The following is a 9,891-nucleotide window of genomic DNA, read 5'->3' as shown; positions in this document are numbered from 1 at the left end:
TTCACAACCCACCCTTCCAATTGGGGAGAAAAAAAAAAACCAAGAGAGGGAAATCTCCTAACTTAATGACTGTGGGGGTAGGATGGATGCGACCGGTTTCAGCGCCCCCCCCCCCTCCCCCAGCTCCCCCCTCCCCGGCAGAGGGAAAAAAAAAAAAAGCAAAAAAAAAAAAAAAGCCAACCGCAAACAACTACAGGCTGAACTATCAACACATGCACCGAAGGGGAAAAAATATATAGTGTCCTGTGTAGGGTCGGCAGGGAACGCAAGCACACGCTAAAGCAAGTTGGGAAAGAATCCGAGCTAATCAGCAATCTCTTTCTCTCTCTCTCCTTCTCTCCCTCTCCCCCTCTCTCTCTCTTTCACTGCCCCTGAGATCCCAGCTCCAAAGAGGTACTCCACATTTTTTCATTACCAAAAATCCGTTGCAATAATCATTTGTTGCTAATTGAAACCCTTGGAGACATTTTTCCCCACCCCCTTCACAAACATGGCAACTTTTAGACATGGGAAGCACGTTTAGTTTTATTTTATTAAAAAAAAACAAAACACAACGCCACGGTTAGGAGGAGGCTGAATCTTTCACCCACGAGAAATATCAGCTCGTCAGCCCCCTTCCAGGGGGGTGTGGGTGGGGGAACGGGACCCCAGTACAGTGAGGGCTTGGGAAAATTTGGAATACATTATACCGCCTTTGGCAGGAGAATACTCTCCAACTAATGGATTCCTGCTCCTTTTTGTGTGTGTGTGTGTATCAGTGTGGGGGGTTTCTGGAAAGAGGGGTGGTGGTCGTGGTGGTGGGGAGCCGAGCTTTTATTTTAAGAAACTGTTAGGGTAAGAAGTGTGTCATACTTGACAAATGGAACAAACGCTCTTCCATTTCTTGCTTGTCCTTGCCTTAAAACAGGAATTAAGTTAACCACAGTGCTGCATGTTAATTGCATGTTTACTGGGCTAATGAAAATTACAAAAGGGTTTTGCCACCTCGATCGGTGATGGAAAAGTATGAAGGCGATTGTCATTGCAGCCTTCGGGGAGGGCCGGGGCGGGCGGGCGGGGGGGGGGGCCGGGCACGAACAATATTGATCAGAAGAAGGATAAATCTTTTAACTGCTCGTTAATACCATAAATATGGTCTACACAAGTTTCCACTCTTGTTAAGTCTAATCAGTACATGGAAGATGGAGACATAGCCCACTTGAATGAATTTTTATTATTGCCAGAGGGGCAATTGCATCTGTGGGCTCCCTCCTCTCCTCGCTTTGCAGCCCCCCCGCCCCGAGCTCCAAAATCCCCCCTTGCAGAGGAGGATCGGGAAGGTGCGCAGGAAGCACGGGAGGCAAATTCAAGCTTTTCGTCCTTTCTCCCCTTTTCCAAACGCTCCTTTTCTGCAAAGCTGAAGGGGTCATGGTGGGGAAAGCCTAAAGGGGGGAGTACACCCCCCCACCCCCCACCCCCCATTTATTCTTGAGATCCGTGGATGAAAGGATGACCTAGTAATTCAGTTTGATGATAACCATTTTCATGCTTGAAAACAATCTGCCAAATTAAACCTAAATGGAAAGGTAGTGGAAGCAGGGCATCTGGAGATCCCCCCCCCCACCTTTCCGGAAGGGATTGTTTGGCAAAAGGAGGAGGGAAAGGCAATTAAATAGACTAAAGATGATTTAAATCCCAACCAAAAATAATTCCAGGGAGAAGTTTCCCCCCTCCGGTGTTGCCCAGCCCTGGATTTGAAAACTTTGGCCCAACTTGTGGCGATAGCTACAACTTTGCTCCGGAGGGGTCAGAGGTGAGGGCTATTTTAACCCTAAAAGCCTGCGAGTGACCAAGGTTGAGGCCGGGCTCGCAGCACTAATAGCCATAATTACCTCCTCCCCTTCCAGGGACATTCCTCGCAGCAGCAGTGTTAGACGCCGAATTGAAGAAAATCCTGGAGTCGAACATATCTTGGGGGGTAAATAACAGCAATATGAAGGAATTTCAGAGCTCTCTCTTTTGCTTGGGGGGGATTGAAGCCTTTTTTTTTTCTCCCCCCCCCCTTTTTTTCCCTCCTTTTTTCCCCCTTTGCCAAGCATTCCCAAGGCGCTGGGTCTTTGTCTTAGAAGGAATGGAGTGTCTGAATGGTGTGAAAGGGACAGAGAGGGTTGCTTCAAATCGATTTTACTTGTCCTCTCTGTCTTTTCGGATCAACGCCCTTCAATGGACACATAGGTGCTCTTTCAACCAAAAACTTGTGCAACATTTTCTGCCTGTATTGGTGCTAAATACAATAAATGCTGGGCAGATTTTTTCCCTTTCTTTCCAAAGCAGAAAGCACCCTAATTAAATTGTTTTATATGGACAGTCAGGACAGACCAATTAAGTATGCATTAGTATAAAGATATATTCGAGAGATAAGCGCTCTATAGCAGCCCTGTCTAGGCAAGGTGTGTAAAGTGTCCCCTCGAAGAGAGGCTGTAAGCAGGGTTTCATATGGATTTTTCCCCTCCATTGCCTCCTATACTCGAGTAAGGGACTGAATAAGTTAGCGAAAAGCCATTAGTGAAAGTGGTTTCTAAACAAAGTTAACAGGTGGATGTACCTGGTTTTAGATTTGAATAACAGTCGCACATCTGTAATATACAGCCATATATTTATGCAGCACGTATGCATGCAATGTACACTTACAGGGACAAATGCCCTCGCCCTGTAGCTTGTGCGCAAATGCACGCACACGGAAATAAAATAAATAGCTGGGCACTTCTGTAGGCTACAGGACATGATGTGAGTAAACACACACACATCACAGATATATAACTGTGTATCTATTGTGTATAGGCACCCAGCCCTGCATCAAAGGCAGACACACGCACACCAGGCGTAGCTGTCTCGCCTGGGTGTGCTGCACAGACAGCTAGCCAGAGATCAGCGGACACACAGCACAGTCCTGGGGTAATTACAAGTGGAAATATTTCCTATTCGAGGCATAGGCTTTCCCAGGAGTGAAATAACAGATCAGGATAAAACATACACATACACACACGAACTTCTCTTTCTGTCCCTTTTATCACCCTGGGAAAGCTCTCGTGTATGGTTAACCACAGGAACCGGGCTTTAAGCTCTTCTCCATTTCCATTATTATTATTTTTTTTTCTTCACTGCAGCTTTTCCGTGTAGTTCAAAGAAAAAAAAAACCCCAACAACCAAAAAACACCAAACCAAAACCTCTACAAATCAACAACCCCCCAAACCCCCTAAACAGGCAAACAAGCAAAAAAAGCAATCAGCCCCCAGCCCTGCCTCAGCCTGATCCTGGGGCAGGCAGAGCTGCGGGATGCGAGAGGGAGGAGGAGGAGGAGGAGGAGGGAGGTGGGCTGGAAGTTGCTGGGGCACCCTCCATCCCTGGGCACTTCGTTACCCACCCGCCGAGGCAGAGCTGTGGGAGCGAGTCCAGAGCCTTGAGATGCTGCAGGGTGGGACGGGGGATTCGCCCCTTTATCGTGACATTGCACCGCAGAGACAGGACGTTTTTTTGCTGGAGGGGTCGGGGGAGAGGGGATGGGAGGGGTACAGGGATGCGGAGCATCCTTGCGACGGCTGCCCGGGTTGATCCTCATTTTCCAGCAGCGCCTGGGATGTGTTAGCCCACCAAAGGGAGGTGGGAGACGGGGAAGAATAAACCATTCCGTGCTTAGGCGCTTTAATGTCACGGTAAACAGGTTAGAAATAGACGGTTTTAAAGCCTCAATTTCTCTTCACTGGTTACCTTCGAGGATAACTCATAACAGACTGTATGGGGGGCAAAGAATTCATCTGAAGAAGATCTCAGCAAGTCACTACCCGGACAATAGTCCACCTCCTGTTGGGTTGCGTATTGATCAGGAGAGGAGCTGAAGATGTCGCCACACTAAATATTTACTGATCACACACAAATAGCCGCGACTTGAACGATTTTCTCCTGTGAGGAGAGCAGAGAGAGAAGGGTAAATCATTTTATTAGTGTGTATAAAGCAAAGAGCACACTCTGGCTTGGAGTGTTTTAAGATGTGTCTTCAGCTGGATGAAAAGAGTTAGGGAAATCGATATGGAGTGATTAGACGAGCCAGTCGTGTCAAAGAGAGAGGCTGTGAATTTCATGGATTTGGTTATACCGGGAGGGGGGAAATATATCGAGAGATTAAAGGGAGGAACCCATTGTAGCAGAGCCAATGAAAAAATAATATCTAATCAGACCCGGCAAAGGTAGGGACGGGATAAGACCCACATTTCTAAAGAATCACATCAGCTGGAGAGGGATCAGGGACACACATGGAGGAGGCAAACGGGGGGAGAGCTGGCGAGTGGGAGCCTAGAAATGCTACAGAGCAAATCCAGGAGAGGCAGAGAAAAGTCGTCTCTGTGGAGCAATGCTGAGACACCACGAAAACGGGGACAAAAGGCTCAGGAGCGAGGGGAAGGCGAGGGCTGGAGCAAGCGGGCGCCTGACTTGGAGGTGAAGTTGAGGGGTCTCCAGCCCCCGTGCCCACCAGGCAGGCAGCCCTCTAGCAGCAGGAGCGAGGGCACGTCCAGCTCAGATGCCAGGGGTTTAAATCCTTCTCCTCCAAGTTTGTTCTCCCCTCTCCTTCCCCCCCCTCAAGCAAATGTGGTGAGTAAAATGGATTTTAGCGTTTAACCACCTCGTCTTAGCCACGTAATGACAAGGCTCGTAATATGTAATCTACAGATTACTGCCATTCGAGAGTGACCACAAGTGGCATAAAAGAAAAAATAAAATAAAATCAGTATTTCTGCAAATGACAAAAAGGCTAAAACCAGCCCGTGCTTTACGTGTTGAAGTTAGGGAGTTGCTGCTGCAGGATTTTATCGGGCGCAGGGAGCAGCTCAGCCGTGGCTCAGGTACAGCCCGGGGTGGCTCGACGGATTAAGTGCTGGAGACAAGCAAATGTCTGAGTGCCAAAGGGCAGAAAGCTGGGAGCAGGGCAGGGGCTCTGCCAAGCGACGTTAAAATACGTGCTTTAGGGGATGCTCCTGGTTTTTTTTTCCTTCCCGCCCCCCCCCCCGAATCCTGATGTTTGGGCCGTGTTCAGACGCTACCTTCTCTCTGTATATTTTTCTTTAGCAGAAAGTAGGATGCGACTGCAGAAAACTAAGTCAAGGGAGCGAGAGAAAGTTTGAGCCGGACTTTAAATGATGCTGATTGCTGGGAGGGAGGAAAGGCATCTAAAGCTAGGAACCGAGGAGTAAAACTGATGTGAAAACAGCTTTTCACTTCTCCTCCAAGTGCTAATTTTGCTACTGTAAACAAACACTGAAGTTAGAAACAGCTGCAAATAGCCTGCCAGGCACCCAGGGCTCAGGGACCGGGCCGGGGGTGGGGGGGGTGTGGAGGGAGGGAGGGATGGGTGACTTTTGTTCATCTCCCGGTCTGAATCTGAATTCCACCCAAACTTTGCTTTCTCCCGAAATCAGTGGCTGATACTGTTTTTAGTTGTGGAGAAGGGTGTGTGTGTGTGTGTGTAGAGAAATAGGCATATTAAGAGCACTTCATGCGAGCCTATAGAGTGCAGGCAGCTCGGCTGGATCACTAATGCAACAGGAAACCTCGGGATAAGACTCAGCCTAATTAACAGTTTTCCATAGCTGAAGCGATTTTTAAGAATCCCAATGGATTAGCCCAATATGTTCAGGTGTGAGGCTACGAGGGCCTATAACTCCTTTCACTATAATCTTATAACCTCCTTACCTAATTCCTTAGATTGCAGATAGGAAGAGTCTGACCCTGGAGGTCGTAAAGAGCTTGGTTTCATTAACCCTTCCCTCCCCAGCGCTGCTCCAAGGTTAACTGCGCTGGACTGTGTGTTTGGGGGAGGGAGGGAGGGCAGAAGAAAGGGATTTGCAAGCAAGAGGGGTCGATCCGACCGGGGTAGGGAAGGCGGGGGGGGGGGGAGGGGGGGGAGGGAGGGCGGGCAAGGCTTAAAATGATTTCTGCTCCCTTCATTCCCTTCCCCTGAACCAAAGGAAAAATGGAAAGGGAACTTTTTTCTTTCCCATGAACCGGGAGGTGCACAATAGTATGGACTTTTGTGAGACAATTCTTTCCCTTTACACTATTTCAGAGTTTTTTTGTGGTTTTTTTTTTAATATTTTTTTCCCAAACGTGGAGGAAATGAAACATTCTAGAAATGTCAGATATTGCAAAAAGCAAAACGATCTCCATCTTTAGGACCAGCAGCAATCTCTTGAGCTTCTTGTCCATAGTAAAGCTGTAATCTTTAAAGAAAAAAAAAATCTAGAAAAGCTTCTCAGACTGTATTTGCCTGGTAACACACCTGGTTCATATTTTAATAGGTAGTTACATTATATTGATTCAGGGTACATCATTGATGTTGAAAGTTAATAACTCTCAAATTATATCTATCTGCCTACATACATAATTGCATACACAGTATAACACTGTAAGAATTTGCATTTTGCAGCACATTCTTTGTTCTTAAATCTTTTAACACATTGAATTGTTCCTTTGAAGAAAATGCTATTGAAGCACATGTTTAAGGAAAAGATGCTTCTAAACTATATGTTTAAGCAATGGAATTGTTGAGTGAAATATAGGTTTCTTTGTATTTCACACAAACCTTGCCATACGCCAATCTTAACCTATACATCCGACCTGTTTTTTTTTTTTTTTCCTTTTTTTATTTTCCCTCCCAGTCAGAAGGCAGAAATATGTGAACTGCTGAGAGAGGTGGGTACTTTTTGGTAAGTATGTTTAGATATGATCTTCAGATAGATTTATTTTACTTTCAAATTCTTGGGATACTAATTGAGCTAGCAAACAATATCCCAGCTGAATGTCTCAGCTCCTTCCCTATTTAACAAGCTTTTAATATAGAATTATATTGCAGCCATCCTTCTACTAAACAATATAGCTGAGAAGTCAGCAAAAAAAAAAGTTAAAACCAAATTATAATTGCTGCCTTATATCTGACTCTTCTTCCTTTCTGCAGTCCTAATGAACTCTTTAAAGTTTTTTTCTTATTTCTGAGTGACAGATCAAAAATTATTAGCAGAATCAGAAGCAGATGGAAAACTTGAAATAATGTGTCTAAATATTTCATATTGCTACTTATAATACTAGCCCCTTGTAAAAAGGAACCATTCCCTATTTATTCTGTTTATAAATACAGATAGATAGGTTCTTTTTTTCCAGCGCCTGCCTCAGAGATGACATAAATAGAGATTGAACTATCAGGAGGAAAAAAAAAAAAGAAAAAAAGAAAAAAACCCCAAAACCCTGGACAGGAATCGAGACAGACAGATAGATATGTAACTGTATCTGAACGATGTTACGTACCACATTAGGGGATGGTAAAAAAACATAAATAGATTGCATATTTATAACCTCATAATTAAAATACATTCTTATGTCTCTCCTCCGAAAGGTTGCAGCTTTCTCGGAAATATTTTGGTGGTGCATATTTCAAACTCTGTGTCCCAAGCTGAATTAAGATGAGCTGTTGTACCCAAAAGTAAACCACTTGTTTACAATTTTATATTTAAGTTTCAACTGCCTATCAATCACTATCATTTTCTTTATATTTCACCTACTGACATCTGGAGACTTTTATTAAAAATGGTGTTAGTTTATATCAAATTCTAATTTCTGTTTATAAGAAATTAGTCAGTATTATCCAAAACAATCCCCTGTGTTTGACTGACATAAATTGGATGAGAATTTTTCACATTCAAAGGGTTAAAGCTAAACTGAAAACTTTAAAGCAAAGGAATACCAGCAAACAGTGAAAAATAGCACGTTTGCTCTCTCTGGGCAAGCTTGCATTATATCACATGTAAGGAAGCCCAAATTTTTAAATCTAAGACCAGTTTTAGTTTTTAATAGGAAATAATTACATGGAACTTTATTTCCAGAGAGAATGTCCCTTCCAGCTACAGTGTTTTGCTTTGATCTGAGCATTAGCTGGTAATAAAATAACCATATTTTGGATCCTAAGCATATTGATGCTTAAAGGAATGTTATGCTTTCAATCAAATCCTAACTTTAGATTATCCAAAGGTATTCATCCTTCTTTTGTCAGAAACCAATTTGCTCTCTTGCTCCTACAGCTACTCACATGTGTTTTAGTATACTTTTGTTGTTTTATGGTAGAATTTGCACTGTCGAGGTGGAAAACTTTTCAATGGAGCAAGATCATGTTCCAGCCTGGCAATTTGGGCTGTTTCTCATACAGCTCCCCCATCCAGCCCTTCTTTACACTTGTTGTACACCACCACCACTGCTCATCTCTGAGGGTGACTACCTCGAACATCCTTGCAGCATTATTTTGTTTTAAATCCCTGGATTTTTATTTATTTATCTAGGTATCTATCTATCTATCTATTTATTTAATTATTTATTTTACCTGGGGAATCAATCATTTGGACCCATCCTGAACAATTAACCTCCCCTTTATATCACAGCCCCAAGTGCAGTACTTCATAAAGACATGAAAAGGACATCCCAGACAGCAGGACCCGAGCCCAGGCTTGTCACAGAGTATAAAAGGAGAGAGAAGGGGAGTTTTTATCTCTTTGCCCAGCCAGTTCTTAATAGTTCTAAGTTTCAGTGTGACAATGAAACAGTTTTGATAACATAGCTCATGGGTTTCTCTGCCACATAAAGTTTTCTTAATAATAAAAAAGAAGAAACTTTATCCCTGCTAAATTAAAATAGGGCAGATGTTGGATATGGTTCATATTAGCCAGCCTTTCACCCCTTTGCCCCTGGCACTAAAGTTCTGACTTTTTCTTTCTACTATGTCTGTTTCTAACTGGAAGGTATTATTCCTGCCTCGCTCTCTTCTCTATTTATTTTTTCAGCGTCTAAAATTAAACCTGTTCATTTAGTAATATACATTCTATTTCAGATTGCTAAACCTGGCCAGAGAGGGGAAACACTTTCCAAAAAGTGATGCACCACTGACCTTAAAAGAAAACATAAGGCAGGGAAAGCTGTTCTTAAAAGGTTTATTTCTAGAGAATTTTGTAGCTCTGTTGACATTATGGGGATAATGGCTGTATTGCAATGGGCTTTCAAAGCCCAAGAGGTTTATGTTTTCTTCTGACCATAAGTATAATAAAATTTTAAAGGTGCACAAAGTCTCATCACTTTAGATATTTAAAACTAGATTGAAAAAACCCTTGGGAAACATACATTATAGTGGACAGCCCTGCTGAGAAGGCAGGGGATAGAAAAAAAAAACCAACTACCCCAAACCCAAATAAACCCCCCTCCCCAGTTATTTCATGCTAGCTCTATGAAAATCCTGGCTATTCAACTCCCAAGGATAGCACAACTCTTTTCTCCAGGGCTGTGAAGATAGAATTTATTGTCCATTTGGAACGATCAAGTTTAGGCTAATAAAAGGCCTTCTGTAAGCAGAAATGCCCCAGCTGATGCTTGGCAGAGTTTTCAATGGTAGAGTTTATACAGGATGGGGGCTCTGCACTATTTGAAATTGCTCATATCTCAGCAGCTGAAGATGATTTGACACACAGAAGTAAATGTTAGTAGGCAATGGCTGAGGGTTAATCAGCGTTGCTTTCTGAACCGGGTGGTTGAAAGCAGGAAAAAGTGAAAGCTGCTCTCTCTAGCCCTTCCCTTTGCTAAGGTGCTGCTAACTTTTATGATTTTTTTCCCCCCCTCTTCCTCTTTTACTATCTGTCTTTGTGCCTGAGGGCCAGTGAAAGAACACTGCAAATTCTAGATTGCTTTCAGAGTTTCCCTTTGCTGATGATGGATTACCATGTCAATTTAAACGGCATAGGATTAATTTGTTTCAATGATTTCTCTTTAGGCTGAATGCCAGTCTTTTTTTCTATCTCTCTCCTTTTTCTTAATAATAATAATAATAA

This window comes from Falco peregrinus, chromosome 1 (assembly GCF_023634155.1).
Source record: "Falco peregrinus isolate bFalPer1 chromosome 1, bFalPer1.pri, whole genome shotgun sequence".
NCBI classification, from domain to species: domain Eukaryota; kingdom Metazoa; phylum Chordata; class Aves; order Falconiformes; family Falconidae; genus Falco; species Falco peregrinus.
Note: the sequence above shows the minus strand (reverse complement) of the source record.